Source organism: Tenrec ecaudatus, chromosome 5 (genome assembly GCF_050624435.1).
Source record: "Tenrec ecaudatus isolate mTenEca1 chromosome 5, mTenEca1.hap1, whole genome shotgun sequence".
In the NCBI taxonomy this organism is placed as follows: domain Eukaryota; kingdom Metazoa; phylum Chordata; class Mammalia; order Afrosoricida; family Tenrecidae; genus Tenrec; species Tenrec ecaudatus.
In genome coordinates, this window is record NC_134534.1 from 129087575 (window position 1) to 129104376 (window position 16802).

General features: G+C 50.1%; 1 pseudogene; it reads right to left on the reverse strand.

Moving 5' to 3' along the window:
• Positions 1-7395: 7395 nt before the first annotated feature.
• Positions 7396-8331, reverse strand: LOC142448941 (gem-associated protein 8 pseudogene; annotated as a pseudogene).
• Positions 8332-16802: the final 8471 nt, after the last annotated feature.

The following is a 16802-nucleotide window of genomic DNA, read 5'->3' on the forward strand; positions in this document are numbered from 1 at the left end:
CGACGTACGTGAAAGGTGGACTTTGAATGTGGACGGCTGACGAAGAATTGACGTGTTTGAACGGCGGTGCTGGAGAATATTGAAAAACCATGGACTGCTAAAGGGATAAATGCATGTGTATTGGAAGTAGTAAAGCCAGAGTGCTCCTGAGAGGCAAGGATGCTGAGACTTTGTCTTATATATTTTGCACAGGTTATCAAGAGAGACCAGTCCCTGGAGAAGGACATCGTGCTTGGCAAGGTAGAGGGGCAGCCAAAAAGGGAAGACCCTCAGCGAGATAGATTGACAGCGTGGTTGTAACAATGGGCTCAAACAAAGGAAAACTTTTGAGGGTGGTGCAGGCCGGGCAGTGTTTCACTCTCTTGTCCAGAGGGTTACTGTGAGTTGACACTGGCTCCCAACAAGGACAATCAGTACATGGCACATAGCAGGCCCTCAAATATCTATCTGCTCACTGAATGCAAAGAGGCTCCGATACATATTCCCTCTGTCTGCTCACCTCAGGTCTCCCATCTTGGACGGCGTGTCCCCTATGCTGCCTGCCCAATAGCCCCTCCCCTGCCGGCGCTGGAGTCACCAAAGCGGCAGCATGTCTGAGCCAGTATGCTTGGTTCGGGAACCTCTGTGCAAACAGACGTCTTTGCCATTCCCAAGCCACGCTGGTAGGAAAGCTGTCTTCCAACAGCTTCTCTCTGCCGAGCGGCCTTTGCAGCACCAGCTGGGATGCTGTTGAGGGCAGTGGGTGTGCTGGGTCCCATGGATGCTCAGGAATCTTACCGTCTGCTCTGGGTGCTCCCTGAAGTGGGTGAAAGTGTGCTGGAGCTCAGCGTCTTTGTTTCAGACGTGGGTTCCCCTAGGCGCTGATGACAGGACCTGTCTCATCCTCTTACTCACACTCTCCACCGCCCCCCCTCATCCCCCCTGTCCATCATCTCCCTTTTCCATTAGGACATTGGGGAAGAGACTGCCCTGGTCACTGTGGTAGTTAGGAATTATGTCGACTAGAGACCTATGGCTGGGGATGAAGGCAAATCTGTCCATCAAGTAGCAGCCTGATGACACCTTATTGGACGCGACATGCCTTTTGTATAAGAGCAAGATGCACAGAGATGGTTCTTATTCTCTCTCTCTCTCTCTCTCTCTCTCTCTCTCTCTCTCCCCCCCCCCCCACTTGCTTTTATCCTCGCTGGGACTTTACTGGGACTCTCTCTGCCTGAAAGGGTGGCCTTATGTGGCCTCTCGAACCTGACAACTGTGGACGCCTGCCCTGTTTCCACTGACCTTGGATCCATGTGACTCTGCCCTCACCGACCTGTGATCTTACTGCATTCCACATCGCCTGTCTGTGCCACCAGCCTGCGGCTTCATGTGTCTGAACAGGGCCCAGCTATGAACTTGAGTTGGACTGGGGCGCCTTCTTAATGTAAAGTTGCTTCTTAAGATAAAGTTTTGTCTTATACACAGATGACTGTCGCTCGGTTGTTTACCTAGACAACCTGGCCTGACATAGCCACAGAACCCTGATTTTATTTGAGGCGGAAATGTGTATAGCTCAGAGACCGCTTTTCTCAGCCTTTTTGGCAGCTAGGTGTGACCGTGTGGCTATGTCACGGCTAATGAGATATAAGCAGGGCTACTCTGGGGAGGGGGTGGGAAGATGCTGAGTCAGCTAGGTATTGGACATTTGGTCCTTTCCCTCCCTCCCTTCTGCTGCGAAGCAGATGTGATGTCGGGAGCTGCTGTCACCACATTGGACCATGGGGGTGACCTTGAGAATGAGTGCCGGGGGGAGGATTGGAGTGCTGAGCAATGGAGGGAAGCCCCCCCCCCCCCGTGGACACAGGGATGCCCACACTAGAATCTGCTTTAGGCTACACTACTCCTTTTCCATTGCAGCCAGGCAGTCAAAACACCCTGGGAGGTTGTGAAGTATATTGGGCATTTGGGTGTCCCCCAAATATTCTGATATCCTTGGTCTTTTGGGGACACGATCTGGCCATCAGTATTTTATTCATACTCTCCTGGCAAGTCCCTACTGTGTGCCCAGATGGAGAAGGCCATGTTCGAGAACATACCCTTGCATGAGAGAATAGACAGTGTTTTCATCTACAGCGTTTTAGCTTTGCTTCATACAAACTAACACACCGCCTCGCTGCTACAGCTCACAAATCAAAGTCTAATTTTAGACAGAACGAGACCCAACACCCAAAGCCAGGCAAGGGCCCTGGTCACATCCTGCCAGCTCAGGAGAGTGTATGGGCAGTTCCCAGCTCCAGCTGGATGGTGACAGAGCTGTGAGATATTACAGCGTACACTCTCTGTCCCTTTATCCACATGAATATAACTGTGCATTACTAAAAATAAACTTCGGCATTTAAATAAGCATTCCAATTCTGAGTAGTCTGAGGTGGCGCGTTTGTCAACAAATCGCTTCTCTGAAGCTGACATCTCTGGTAAGGCTCTTCAGAGGCCAGGACCTCCTCCTTCCTGTGACTCAAGTCCCCTCCTCTCTCTTCAAGGGAGCCAAGGGTAAGGTGAGGCGTTCTGTCTGCCAGTGAGGAAGCTGAGATTGACAGCCTTGGACACCCACAGAGGCATTTCGACTCTGCCCTTCAGGGCCTCTGAGAGTCCGACTTTGAGTCTGCTTCCCACGGGAGCTCTGGGGCACTGTGGATGCGGCGTTATCCATCCGTGGAACCCAGCAGCGGTTTCGTGGTGGAAAGAGGAGGCTGTCTGCCCGAGTCCGAAGCCCTCCTTAGGACCGCCAGGAGTTTGAATCAACTAGAGGACAGTGGGTTGGGGTACGCTTCCAGTCCCCCCTGTTTAAAATGGGGCTCACCTTCCCAGGGCGGACCCCAGATTGGGTGAGGATTAAACGACGTGTGCTTTGGACAAAGCCCTTAGCTGGCCTCCGGACACGCAGTGCCTGCTGAGCATGTCAGCCCCGCTCCCAGGCTGCGGGCCAGGCGTCTCAGAGATGGGGGGCTCCTTCCCAAAACATGGGCTCCAGGCCGCGCAGAGCCGCTCTGCCTACCCTGCTGGAAACCAGTGCCACAATCGGGCTGCGTTTATGAATAGGGTGCTAAATGAGCGAACACATGTCTGGAAATAAAGGTAATTTATCCCTGGGGAGATACCATCTCCCAGGTTCAGGGGTTAATGGGCTCAGCGGATTCATAACAAACAGCGCCCGAGACAAATTGGCTGATGGAACTGAGCAGCTATTGTTCGGCAGACAGGTCTTCAGCTGGGCCCTATTTATTAGCATGGCTGCCCGAGAAACAAATTAAAAGGGCAGCCCCCTCAAAGATAACCGACGCGGAGCGCGAGGGGCAGTACGCCCTGGAAGTTAGCCGGGCACCGCGGCCCCCTCGGCCCCTGGCTCACGGTGCAGCGCCCGGGGGACACCTGGCAGCCCTGACTCGGCGGTCATACAAGGCTGCGCAGAACACCGGGGGAAACAAATCATTCTCCTCGCGACGGTCCATCCAGAAGTGTGGGGTCAGGCCTGGGAGTCTCAATAAATGTGTCCAGCCAAGGCATGTCAGGGAGCCAGTGTGCATTTTCACCACGTGCAGATTCGCTCCTGGCATCTTCCTGGGAGCTCCTTACCCAAGAATGGGTACCTGAAGCCGAAACAGACCCCAGAATGGGAGAGCCCGCCCTGCCTCTCAGGACCTGTGCGCTGGTTCAGGAAAAGGCACAGGCGTTCAGGGCCTAAGTCCAGGAGTCTCACACTTTAAAAATAGCATCTTGGATAGTGCTTCTCAAACTCAAATGCGCAGTAGACTCAGAGCTTCCAACCGGCTTATTCCAGTTTGCCCCCCTGTTGGGCATCTGCTGGACACAAGGGTAAGTCAAAAAGTAGTGCCACCAAGTCACGGGTGCCTTTATTCCACAAAATGCCAACATGTGAAGCTATTGTGTCCTAGCCGGTCCTCTCCCCAGGTGTGCACACATCTCCCCAACCCTTCCACACCGAATGACCCACCCGTCCATTTGCCCCACACCAAACAGAGCAAAGGACTCAACTTGAATTCCTTTGAAATGTTCTTGGGAGCTTTGGGAAGGAAACTAAGGCTGAAGCATGAAGGTTAGTTCTGGATGGTGGACGGGGCGGGATTCTCAGGAAAAGTCTCCCAGGACAGTCCTAGCTCCCCTCAGAGCAGCTGGTGGTTTTGAACTGTTGATCTTGCAGCTTGCAGCCCATTGCATAATCACTTTGTCACCAGGGTTCCCCTGGACAACCCAGCGAGCTTGTTACACACCAATGGCTGGTTCCCTAGGCCTGGGCCTGTGTAAATATTTGTATTTCTAAAAGGCTCCCAGACACTGACATTCCCAACAAAAGTATACCACTTTGAGTAAGCCAAGAAAACTCCTGGTGGCAGAGTTAAGTCCAGCTTATAGCTACAGACCAGGTACAGCACCACTTCTCACAACGGGCAGCATGTTGGACAGTGAGCCTGGAGATGTCACTAGACTTCATGATTCCAGGAGGAATTGGTTCTAAGGCATCCCTCACAGAAAGGAAGAGCCTACAGGGGGTTCTCCAATTGAGTGAGATTTTAAAAGCCCCTGTGCCCGGATGGAGTGGAAGCATCACTAGGATGCTGAAAGCTCTCCAGGCAAGTCCAGCCAGTGGAGACAACCTGCTGCTCGGTGGTTGCCCCTGGCAGGACTCAGAACACCTACTGTTGTTGTTAGTGTTCGTTGCTGTAGCCTTGACCCCGGTTCACGATGTCCTCGTGCACAATGGAATGAAATGCTGTCTGGTCCTACCTATACTGTCCCCAAGATCGATTATGCACTGTTGTGCTCCATAGGGTTTCCATGGACTGATTATCAGAAATAGATTTCCAGGTCTTCCTTCCTAGTCTCTTTTAGTCTGGAAGCTTCCACTGACAAACCAATGTTACTTATGCATGAGATGCTTTGGCCAGAATTACTGGGGTGGAGGTGAGGGGCACAGAGGCTAAAAAAGATAAAAAGTCAACCCCCATCCTGAGGTTCTGATCTAATAATTTGAAGTAGACCCTGGATGTTGACCTAAAAAACTTCCCAAGAAATGCCCCTCCAAGGAAGCAAACGTGAAGAACTGCTGGTCTGCGGGAGGAATTTGGAAGCCATGACTCTTGGGATGTAAAGGATTCATCAGGTAGATGTATTTGGGTCACCACAGGGAAATGACAATGATAAGACAAGTCACAGCTGTGTAAAACAATTTCTCTAAGTGTGATCCAAAAACAAATCCTAAAAACAAAATCAAACAACTGCAGACATGATTGCTCACCTTTACAGGCCTGCTCAGGACCTGTGGGGGTTGGGGGTGGTGTAGCCAAGCCAGACATCCAGCCCCTTGCCACTGGATTGCTACAGCTTCCAGGGAGGAGGAGTGAGGCCCGCTGAAGTGACTGCTGCCCCTGGGGGGTTTCCGGACTGGCAGGCTTCTGGGTCCTGCATATACCTTCTAATTTTGAAGCTAGGGCTTTAGAACCTGGACACTTTCCAGGTGATTCTAATCCACCTTCTAATCTGAGAACAACGACCGTGAACCAACGCTGTAGCTACCTGAGCGACAGTGGGGGGTTTCGAGCGGTGCATCCAGAGAACAGAATGGACCATTCTTTGCCATTTTTGGCTTCTCCAGGGTCTCTGCTGGGCACAAGCTCCTCAGACAAACCTCTTCCAAAGGCAGGAGCCTGCTTGTCTCAGAGAATGTAGAGCTGGGTCCAATAAATAGAGCTGCCTCTGCCCGTGTGAGGCTGGGTGTCCCACTTGGTTGTCTTTGTTTTGATTTGTTGTTAAGACCTTTCTAATAGGATGAGCTAGATTGCTGGCAGAGAATTGGATTTCTTTGTTCTCTGGAGAATTCGAATGTCCTCACTGCCCATCCATTTCCAACAATGACGAATGTTTCGTGGCCCTGCTTTGGCCAATGGTCCTGTCCTGTCTGGACATAATAAATGACTTCCCTTGTAAGCTGCTGACCGGAGTTACCAGGGATTTCAGACTGGGATGGATGGGCAAGAGAGAAGATAGAGAGGAAGGAGAGGGAGGGAGAGAGAGATATGAAAGGGGACGGAGCGAAGAGAGAGAAGAGGAGGGAAAGATAGCTAAAGGGACAGGACTGAGGACACAGAGAGAAAGATAGGAGACAAGGATAGGGGGAAAGGAGAGAGGAGAGGGAGGGAGAGATCAAGAATGAGACAGAGGAATGAAGAATAAGATAATAGAGAAGCGAGGAGAGAGCAGGACTGAGGGACGTACTGAGCCCAAACGAAACTCACTGCCCTCCAGTAGATGCCAACCCATAGCAACCCTGTAAGTGAAGGTAGATCTGCCTGTCACTTTCCAAAACTGTAACGGTTTCTGGGAGTAGACAGCCCCATCTTTCTCCTGCAGAGTGCCTGGTGGTTTGAACTGCTGACCTTGCAGATGGCAGTCCGTCGAGTAATGGGTATGACACCAGCGCTCCTCTGAGGAACATACAAGGGCCAAGAAATAATCAATACCAGCTACTATCTCATGCCTCACCAAAGAGAAGCGGTTCCAGCCATCACCTGAGGGAGGAGTGAGTTAAAGGTTAAGGAGCCCTGGTGATGTAAGTGGTTGCAAGTTGGGCTGCAATCCACATGGCCAGCAATTCGAAACCACTAGCACCTGCTGAGGAAAAAGACAGGGCATTCTATTCCTGTAATAGTTACAGTCTCTGAAACCCACAGGGGATCTCCATGAGCCAGCATTGACTCAATGGCAGCGAGTTGGGTTTTTGGTTTGTAATTAAAGTTTGAATAGTGTGGCCAGAGAATGATGTTCTAAATATCCCAATGGCTCTTGGAAGAATAAAGTTCCCCACCACTGAGATAGAGAGAGGGGTGAGGGAAGAAAAGGGGAGAGAGAAAAGAGAGAGAGAGAGAGAGAGAGAGAGAGAGAGAGAGAGAGAGAGAGAGAGAGACATGCTGGGTTGGCTGTTTTAAATTTATTCTAGTTTTAAATCTTTTCTGCTTTCTTTTAGATTGAAATTCTTATCTGTTTTACTTTGTTACTGTTGTTAGTTTGTTTTTTAAGGTTTTCTTTATATGAAATCTAGGATAGGTAAATCTATGGAAACCCTGTATAGACAGATTAATGGTTCCCTGGGGGTATGGCAGGAGAGATTGAGAGGCAAGTGAAAAGCTAACAACAGTGAGTACAAGAATGAAGAAAACATTTAACAATTTATCGTGGTGATGATTGTACAAGTCTTCTTTTTTTTTTTTGAAGGTGGAAAATTTTAATGGATCAAACACCACCGATAATATAACAAGACCACGATGGACAGGGAGGGGCTGGGGCTCAATCTGCCTCCCAGCCCTGCCACCCCATGGCTCATTCTCTGAGCACTAAGGGCAGGGTGGCCGGGCCCTGAAGCCGCCTCAAAACTTCAGGGGAATCACTGGCCAATACTTAGGCCTCTTGCGATCACAGAGCTTGTTGAAGCTCAGCTGCACAGCTGCCTCCATGGCCATAATCTTGGTGGCACTATCCCCGTATAGACGTTTCATCTCGGCCTTGCGCCTCTCGTCAGGCCTCCCAGATGGGGGCTCCACCGACCGGTGGTTGGAGAAGTACAGGTCATGGTTGGCGTTCACATACTCGCTGAGACGTTCATCTTCCAGTTTCTGCAGCCGCCGTCGCTCCTCTTTGTGCCGCTCGGTCTGCTCAAAGTACTCGCGCAGCTCCGGGGTGATCCGCATGTTGCTCAGGTCGCACTCAATCTCCTCGTCTGACTCGCTCACCATCTTCCCCTCTAATGTGAAAGCTGCCGTTTCTCTGGTGCAGGTCTGGAACTGAGCATAGGCACGTGGGTGCTGCCAAGACCCCCAAGGATGCAACTGTGTACCCTGGGGGCTCTGGGGCCCCGAGTGAGGGCCGTAGGAGGACCAAGGACACTCACTTTTCTCAGCAGGATTGCTGTAGTTTAGAGACACATCAGAGAAGTACCACATGGGATTGGCGTAGGATTCTAGAGCCTTCCTGTAAGCAAGGTGGTGGTTCTGCAGCCAGGCCATTCCTTGGTAATAATGCTGCCAATATCTCTCATAGACCGGATGGAGATACCAGGGGTCAGAGTCTTTCCACGATGGCACATTTGTTTCCAATTGAGGAAGCGTCCCAGCAGGGTATCTCCAATAGGGCTGTCCATACATTTGCCTCAACGGGGCCTGTGCTTTCCATTTCCTGGTCTGCATTCTGGAGCACGGCAGTGAATGATGACTCGTAGGGATGCAGCTTGCAGATTCCGGGTGGTGGGCGATCAAGGACCTAGTTTTCAGTGGGAGGACAGGGTAAGGCCTGTACAAGTCTTCTTGATGCGATGGAACTGTTGTATGATATGTGAATTATATGCCAGTAAACTTGACAATCCACTCCCCCCACCCCCAAATCAGCCCTTGAAAACTTGAGCGATCATCATTCCACTCTGACACATAGGGCTCCCCTGGAGTTGGATGGGCTCCATGGTCGCTGGCAGTTAATGCCCAAGACTTATTCTTTACATTGTCCACCAGACGAGAGCTAGTCACACACATCTCTTCACAGTTTCCAGCAGGCACAGTAAAAAGAGAGACACAAACAAAACAGCAGATGAAACTAATTTTTCAGGCATGTTTGTTTCCTTGAACTCCATAACTCTGAAATATTAGTTCAACATGCAGTCATTATTGTAAAATTATTGAACTATTATTTCATATTCCCCTTTTCTTATTTATTTTTAGTTTTTTTAATCACATGATTCGGGGCTCATACAACTCCTATCACAATCCATACATACATCAATTGTGTAAAGCACATCTATACATTCATTGCCCTTATCACTCTCAAAACATTTGCTCTCCACCTAAGTCCCTGGCATCAGCTCCTCATTTTTTTCCCCTCCCTACCTGCTTCCTGCCCATGAACCCTTGATAATTTATAAATGATTATTTTTTCATATCTTGCCCTGTCTGACAACTCCCTTCACCCACTTTTCTGTTGTCTGTCCCCCAGGGAAAAGGTTATATGTAGAGCCTTGTAATCATTTCCCCCTTTCCTACCCACCCTCTCTCTACCTACCCAGTATCGCCACTCTCACCACTGGTCAGTCCTGAAGGGATCATCTGCCCTGGATTCCCTGTGTTTCCAGTTCCTATCTGTACCAGTGTACATCCTCTGGTCTAGCCAGATTTGTAAGGTAGAATTGGGATACCGATAGTGGGGTGGTGGTGGGGGTGGTGGAAGGAAGCATTTCGGAACTAGAGGAAAGTTGTGTTTTTCATCATTGCTACATCACACCCTGACTGGCTCATCTCCTCCCCAAGATCCTTCTGTAAGGGGATGTCCAGTGGACTACAAATGGGCTTTGGGTTTCCCCTCTGCACTACCCCCTTCATTCACAATTATATGATTTTTTGTTCTGATGATGCCTGATACCTGTTCCCTTTGACACCTCGTGTTTGCACAGTCTGGTTTGCTTCTTCCATGTGGGCTTTGTTGCTCCTGAGTTAGATGGCCACTTGTTTACCTTCAAGCCTTTAAGACCCCAGACGCTATATCTTTTGATAGCCGGGCACCATCAGCTTTCTTCACCACATTTGCTTATACACCCATTTGTCTTCAGAGATTGTATCATGGAGGTGTGCACCCAATGATATGATTTATTGTTCTTTGATGCCTGATAACTAATCCCTTAGGCACCCCGTGATCCTGCACTCTGGTGTACTTCTTCCATGTGGGCTTTCTTGCTTCTGAGCTAGATGGCCTCTTGTTTATATTCAAGCCTTTAAGACCCCAGACACTACATCTTTTGATAGGTGGGCACCATCAGTTTTCTTCGCCACATTTGAGTATGCACCCATTTGTCTTCAGCGATTATGTCAGGAAGGTGAGCATCATCGAATGCCAATTTAATAGAAGAACATATTCTTGCATTGAGGGAGTACTTGAGTGGAGGCCCAATGTCCTTCTGCTACCTTAACACTAAACCTATAAATATATGCACATAGATTTCCCCATCCTCATATATAAATATATTTACATATGTACATGCCTTTATTTAGACCTCTATAAATGCCCTTTGCCTCCTAGCTCTTTCCTCTATTTCCTTTGACTTTCCTCTTGTCCCACTATCATGCTCAGTCTTCATTTGGGTTTCAGTAATTCCTCTTGGTTACATTTTTGATAATTTACAAATTATTATTTTGACATATCTTGCACTGTCTGACGTCTCCCTTCACCCACTTTTCTGTAGTCCGTCCCCCAGAGAGGGGGTTATATGTAGATCCTTGTAATCGGTTCTCCCCTTTCCAATCCACCTTCCTTCCACCCTCTCAGTATCGTCACTCTCACCACTGGTCCTGAAGGAATCATCTGCCCTGGATTCCCTGTGTTTCCAGTTCTTATCTGTACCAGTGTACACCCTCTGATCTAGCCAGATTTGTAAGGTAGAATTGGGATCCTGCTAGTGGGGGTGGGGGCGGGGAAGGAAGCATTTAGGAACTAGAGGCAAGTTGTATGTTTCATTGTTGCTTCATTGCACCCTGGCTTGTCTCTTCGCAAGACCCTTCTGTAAGGGCCTATTCCCCCTTTCTTACTGTGATTTCTGTGCGCCTTCAAACTTTCAACACATCTCAGTCAGGACAGGCCACATTCTGAGTGACCAGTAGTCAAGGGTGGCAAGCCACTACCAAGGGTGGCAGTGTGGCACGCTAGAGCCAGAAAGCCTGGTCGATGCTGCAGGTCTGGGGCTCCACGGGGCTGGTGACTGTTAGCTGTCCCCGACTCCCGGCAAGCTGGTGCACAAAGAAAAAAAAGCCCGGCGGGCCCCGTGACATCTCCATGACCAATTGTGGATGGCACCTTTGTTTTAAGTTTTATTAGAAATAATGTATTTTCTCGTTTGTTATTAACAATCTATACAGTAGAGCAACCGTCAAACAACTCCTGCTGCAAATTGATTATCCTCCTCAGGCTGTGCAAACATTCTCACCCCCTTGCTCTAATTGCTCCTCCCCTGTCAACATGACCTATAGAGTCACGTTTCCGTGGCTGAGTAAAGCACCAGACCTTTCTCTGACTCACCGCGCAGCATCTTAGTCGCTCGTAGGAGCATGCATGATCCCTCCACCGACAGATGCGTGGTCCTGTTTGTGCGGCACACGAGCTTAGAATGGAACTCAAGTCAGCCCGCCCGTGAAGCCAGGTTTCTGCCTCTACCACCATGGCCCTCTCCTTGGAACATGATGTATTAATATTATTAGCATCCAGTGCTGACCGTGTGCCAGTCCTATAAACAGACAAGAAACTTATGATTCAATCTCCCCAAGCGCTGGCCCACATGGTAGAATTGGGTTGTGAACCTAGGAACCTGGAGTAGCCAAGGTGGAGAGCTACACAGTAAAGGCTGCCCCGGGTGAGGGGTTGTCTCTTTGGGGCCACCCTGGCAGCTCCCCAGCCCTGCTCCCCAGCCCATAGACAGCCTCTTCGGTGGCTGTTCCCACTACCAGGTTGCCATGGTTACCATTGGCTTCTTGAATAATGGAGGATGGTGGTGGTGGTAACTGCAACCCTCATCCCCGCCTACCTTAGACAGCCCCCCTTGATTCCTGGTAGCTGGAGCTGAAGTGGGAAGGGGGTAGGCCTAGTTGCCATGAGAACACGGAGACCAGCTCTCCCTGACCTCCGCTCCAGACACCAAGGGGACTTCTTTCTCTCTCATAAGGGACTTTTCATTCTCTGACCACCCCCTCCTCCCCCCAGCCCCCGGTAGAGCCCCCCCACCACGGCCCCGGCAAGTGCCTGCCTGCTCTGCTGGCTGTTCTTTTCAGAAGATTATTCTGAACCCTGTCTTGCCGGCCTCTCTTCCTCCGCTGGCTCTGCCCTCTCCCTCCACCCTCCCAGGAACGCGCTGTGGAGCGGAGGCAACCGGTTGACTGGGAGTCCTGGAAGTGATGGGAACGGTGCTGTGGTGGGGCGTAAACGCCAGGACAGTAGCAGAGACGTGAGCAGATGCACTACTCAGGCAAGTTAGATTTCTGAGTCTCTTCCATGTAAGGAAGGCAGAGCTCCTGGGTGGTGCAAATGGTTAACACACTAGTCTGCTACCCCAAGGGGGGGTGGTGTCTGAATGCACCAAACTCCTCAGAAGAAAGGCCTGGCAATCCACTTTCTCAAACTCAGCTGTTGAAAACCCAGTTGTACTCTTATTACAGATGGGTCAGAATTGACTGGGTCACAAAAGACGATCACTGTATTCCTCTCACCAGGACAGAGTATGTCGTACCCCCATGCCCTGTCTGCCTGTGACCCTCTGCTTCAGTTCACTAAGACCAGGCAGGTTCCTGTTCTCCGCTGTGCTTAGCCAACCAGCAGTGACACAGGACTGCCCTTTGATGAAGGAGAGGCGCCTGCCTTCCAGCCCCATGCAGCGCAGGGAGATAAGACGCATCCGTTTTCTCTGCCCACTAGCTGCGGCTGTCACCAACTTCGGATGATAAAATAGTCCCAGCTGGGTGGGCCCAATGGCTTCAAGGGAGATTAGGAGTTTGGACTTGACTGATGACAACTTTCCTCACTCCGAGGCATGGGGCAGGGGTGAAGGCTGATCACTGGGAGCTGGGGAGAATCTGCAACATTCCCTTCTCCAAACAACGAGGGCCCTGTGTCTCCTCACCCCAATAGGGCTCTGGGCCACTCACAGAGCAAGAACGGAAGCCACATGCCAGGGAGCCCTCCGGTGAGGAGAACTCTCCAAAACTAGGGGTGGTGCTTGCCAGGGGCAGCAGGATTCGGGAGTCCCTCGATGTCACAGGCAGCTTTCTCAAGCACAGGCGTCGCAATGATGTGCATCGCTGTCCTGCACCAACCGTGCGGGAGCGAGTGCTATATTTTCAAGGATTTTGTGCTCATGTGTAAGGTTGCCGAACAGAAGCGTTGAATATTAAATGATGTAAACTTATCATTAAGCAAATTATATTAGAAACAAAGGTAATAAACACTCCGCACTCGTCATTTCCTAATTATTTGGCTTCTTTCTACTTTTCTCTAAGCACTTGGGGCTATATGCATCTACTGTAGCAATACTACTACATAATGGTGAGATACTGGGCGTCTCCTCTCAACACTGCAGTCAGTGATGTCATGTTAATAGCTTGAAATTGGCTATCAGGGGAGTATTTACACCACAGGAATTGGCAAGTACTGCAAACCAGCCCTCCCCACTGCCCAGAGCCCTTGTTAAACATGTACAAGCTGCTCACTGTGTTTGCACCAGCCACGCCTAAAAGATCTGAGATGGCTGGTTACAGATACAAGACCCCTTACCTCCGAACCTTGACTCGAGACCTGAGAATCTGTATTTCTAGAGACCTCCCAGAGGATTCATAAGCTCCCTGGGAATAAGGAGGTCTTTAGAGGGAAGGAGGAACCATGCTATGAAAAGAAAAAGGAAAGAAAGCCTTCCAGATTTCTAGGGCCAGCACGAGCAGATGAAGGTTGAATTCCAGTGTCCACCACCTTATAAAATCAGGATTGCATTGTGAGAAACATTTATGCTATCACACTTTGAGGCAAGAGTTAGTTATATCTCCATTTTATAGGGGGAGAAACCCGGAGGAGGCAGGCTGGCTGACTTCCCTGTTCTGCCCCCTGCTAGCATCTTCCCACTTGGGAACAATGAGCCTCCCCACTGACACCTGATAAGCAGCTGGGCTAAAGTTCCCCTCATGACTCCCATAGCTCCTGGAGTCTGCTACTAGCTGGGGGAGGGACTAGCTGGTGGCTCACTTATGGTGCAAAGTAGGGGTACATTTGGAAGAGTTTGCTATCTCTGCCCGGAGCTTTCTGAGCTGGAGGGGGAGGAGGGGGGAACGGCTCCTCTTGGAACTGCTTTTTGCCCTTTGTTGCCCACTGTCTGTGAGTAATTAAAGGGCCCTTCTTTACCAACACTGTGTGTGTGTGTGTGTGTGTGTGTGTGTGTGTGTGCGCGCGCGCGCGCATGTGTGCGTGTGTGTGTGTGTGTGTGTGTGTCTGGCGTGTGATTCCACAGGACAGGGACGAGATGGAAAAAGCACTCCTGGAGTGCCTAATGCCGCGGGGCGCATTCCAGACCCCAGCAGTGGGAGGCTGGCGCTGAAATGGCATGCCCCAAGCCCACACCCAGCAGGCATTAGAGGCACAATTCAAACCCCAGGAGTGGTCTGGCACTAGAAGTCATGCGCTTGATCCTTTCTATCTGGAGTTCCTGGGATTCCTGGTACATAAGGGAGGCCCAATAAATGTCTGCTGATGACTCATCTGGAAAACATCACCCTGTCAGAGAGGCATTTCCCTGGGGATGGTTTTTAAGATCCAGGTTTTTAATTTAGCTATCTATGTATTATCTATCTATCTATCTATCTATCTATCTATCTATCTATCTATCTATCTTCAGCACCAAAATACATACAACAAAAACATACTCATTCCGCAATTGTTTCACATACAGTTCACTGCCAATGGCTTCGCGTCAGCACTTTTCCTGTGGTTTCCCCACCGCTCACTTGGCGTCTGTGTTCTAGTCTTCGGTGGGAGAGTGGCTGGTCAGTGCACGTGATCTCATCTACATTCTTCCTGAGCGGAGTACTATGCCCAAGGTGAAGCTGCTTATTAAGTGAGCTCAATTGTTGTCTAGCTTAATGACTAGAGTGTTTTGGTTTAAGACCTAAATGTCACTTCAAGGAAAGTGTGTGCACGCACACGTGTGTGTGTTTCCGTTCTCCGTCCTCAATGCATGCCGTCAATCTGCTTTCCAGTAAGAACTTGAAGTTCTGTTCTACATTTCCCCTCATTTTGAACAAGAGCCATGATTTCTTGAACTGGTTCCTTAATTCCCTTAACCATCTCATATAAACTCACTGCCATCAAGTCAATTCTGACTTGTAACATCTCTATAGGACAAGGTAGAACTGCCCCTTTGGGGTTTCCGACACTGTAGCTGAAATAAGCAAGGGGAAATGTGGCCCATCATGAGATGGCAACAAGGAAGATGAGCACTGTGCTAGAGTCCAGGTGTGGCGGAGGTGCCCCCACCGTGCCAGAGTCAGGCCTGGCGGAGATGCCCCCCGTGCTGTCTGCAGGACAGGACACTGCTCACACGGCTCTCAGGTACATGCCACCCCTTCCCTTTTCCAGGTGTTCTTTCTACCTTCCTGGCTCATTCTCATCAATTCCTTTGCTGGGCCCATTACCTGCACTCAATAAAGATTAGTGAGAATGAAGCTATAGATGGTGATGATCATCTATCTGCCCAACCTGGTTGGGCATATCCAACCATATGAATCACTACAGGAGTCAGACAAGAAAGCCAAGGGCTCAAACCTATGCAATTCCCACCAGGAGACTGGGTTTCTGGAGTGGGTTATATTGCGATTGTTTGCTTTGCACGCTGAAAGAATTCAAGCCGAAGGAAAGGAAACGTTTCAGGTTTACAGTCTGAAAAGGGTACACGCTATTTCTGGAAAGCTTGCTAAGCTGCGCAGAAGCCAAGCTGGGTTCACAACTAGGTGTGAAAAACAACACGGAAAAGAACACCCACTCGTGCAGAACTGGGGAATCCCAGGGGAACGAGAGCTCAGGAGCGGTGCTAGGGCAGGCTCCCTGCCTTTATTCTCTCCCGCCCCCTGGCTGGGGGAGGCGTGCTGGAAGGTATTGACCTATTCCACTGGCTTAGTTCAGGCCCACCTGTGTGATGTTACAGGCTTAGGTGGCTTTAGGCTTAAGTTGCACGTGCGTTAGGGAGCTTAGTTTGCTCATGCTCAGTTCTGGATCTTTCTGTGGGTGTTTAATAGGGTGCCTGATTTCCCTCCAACCCCATTACGTGGTCCTTTGCAGGCATGGGACCCACTCCTTTGTCCCTAAGTTCACTGCCGAACAAAATCACCAAGTGGGACTAGGCAAATGAGGCGATTGTGGCCAGGAAGGGGGTTGGATAGTTTACTAATAAAGTCACTAAGCAGCATGGCACCCTTTGGGTTCACTATGCAAACGAGGTATATGGAGCCTTAATGACGGGTGTAAATCGAGCTATCCCGGAGATCAGGCATCATGGCCACTAAGAAGGAGAGACGGGAGTGGCACATGCCTTTTGGACCCAGTAGTCCTGTGCAGAGAACCACCGAGCCAATCGCTGTGACATCTGAGCCTTAGGATATGGCGAGAGGCAGCAGAGCAAGGAGACCATGTGGAGCTGTCACAATGGGCCGCCCTCCAGACCCACTGAATCTGAATGAGAGAACCGAGCACCTCTGGGCAAGGGGCTACTGGCTAAGTGCCTCTCTCAACCAGCCCACATAGGCCAAGCTGAGAGCTAGAGAGAAGCCTGCTTGCAGATATGGCTGAAAAGAGGCTGTCCTGATGGACGAACTCAATCTGAAGTCACTTCTGATTCTGGATTGTAACCTTTTACCTTCCTAATAAGTTCTATAACTCCGAGGGAGTGTTGCTTATGAGCTGCGTGACCATTGCAGTGAGTGATCAAACTCAGAAGAGAATTAGAGGGTGCCCTGCGAGGGACAGTTCATATCCAAGTTGGTGAAAAGGCTGGAGAGGGCACTCATGTCTCCCCTTCGCCTCCCAGGAATTAACCATGGGCTGTCAGTGCCAATGTGATCCTCCTGTGCCGACCTGTCAATTTAGAAGGGCGGCGTCTCCCTCATGCCAGGCTTATAGCAAGGCACTGCTGACCTGTCTCCGTGGCTTGCTCGGAGTTGCCGTGACAAATCGAGGAATTTGAAACAAATAGAAAA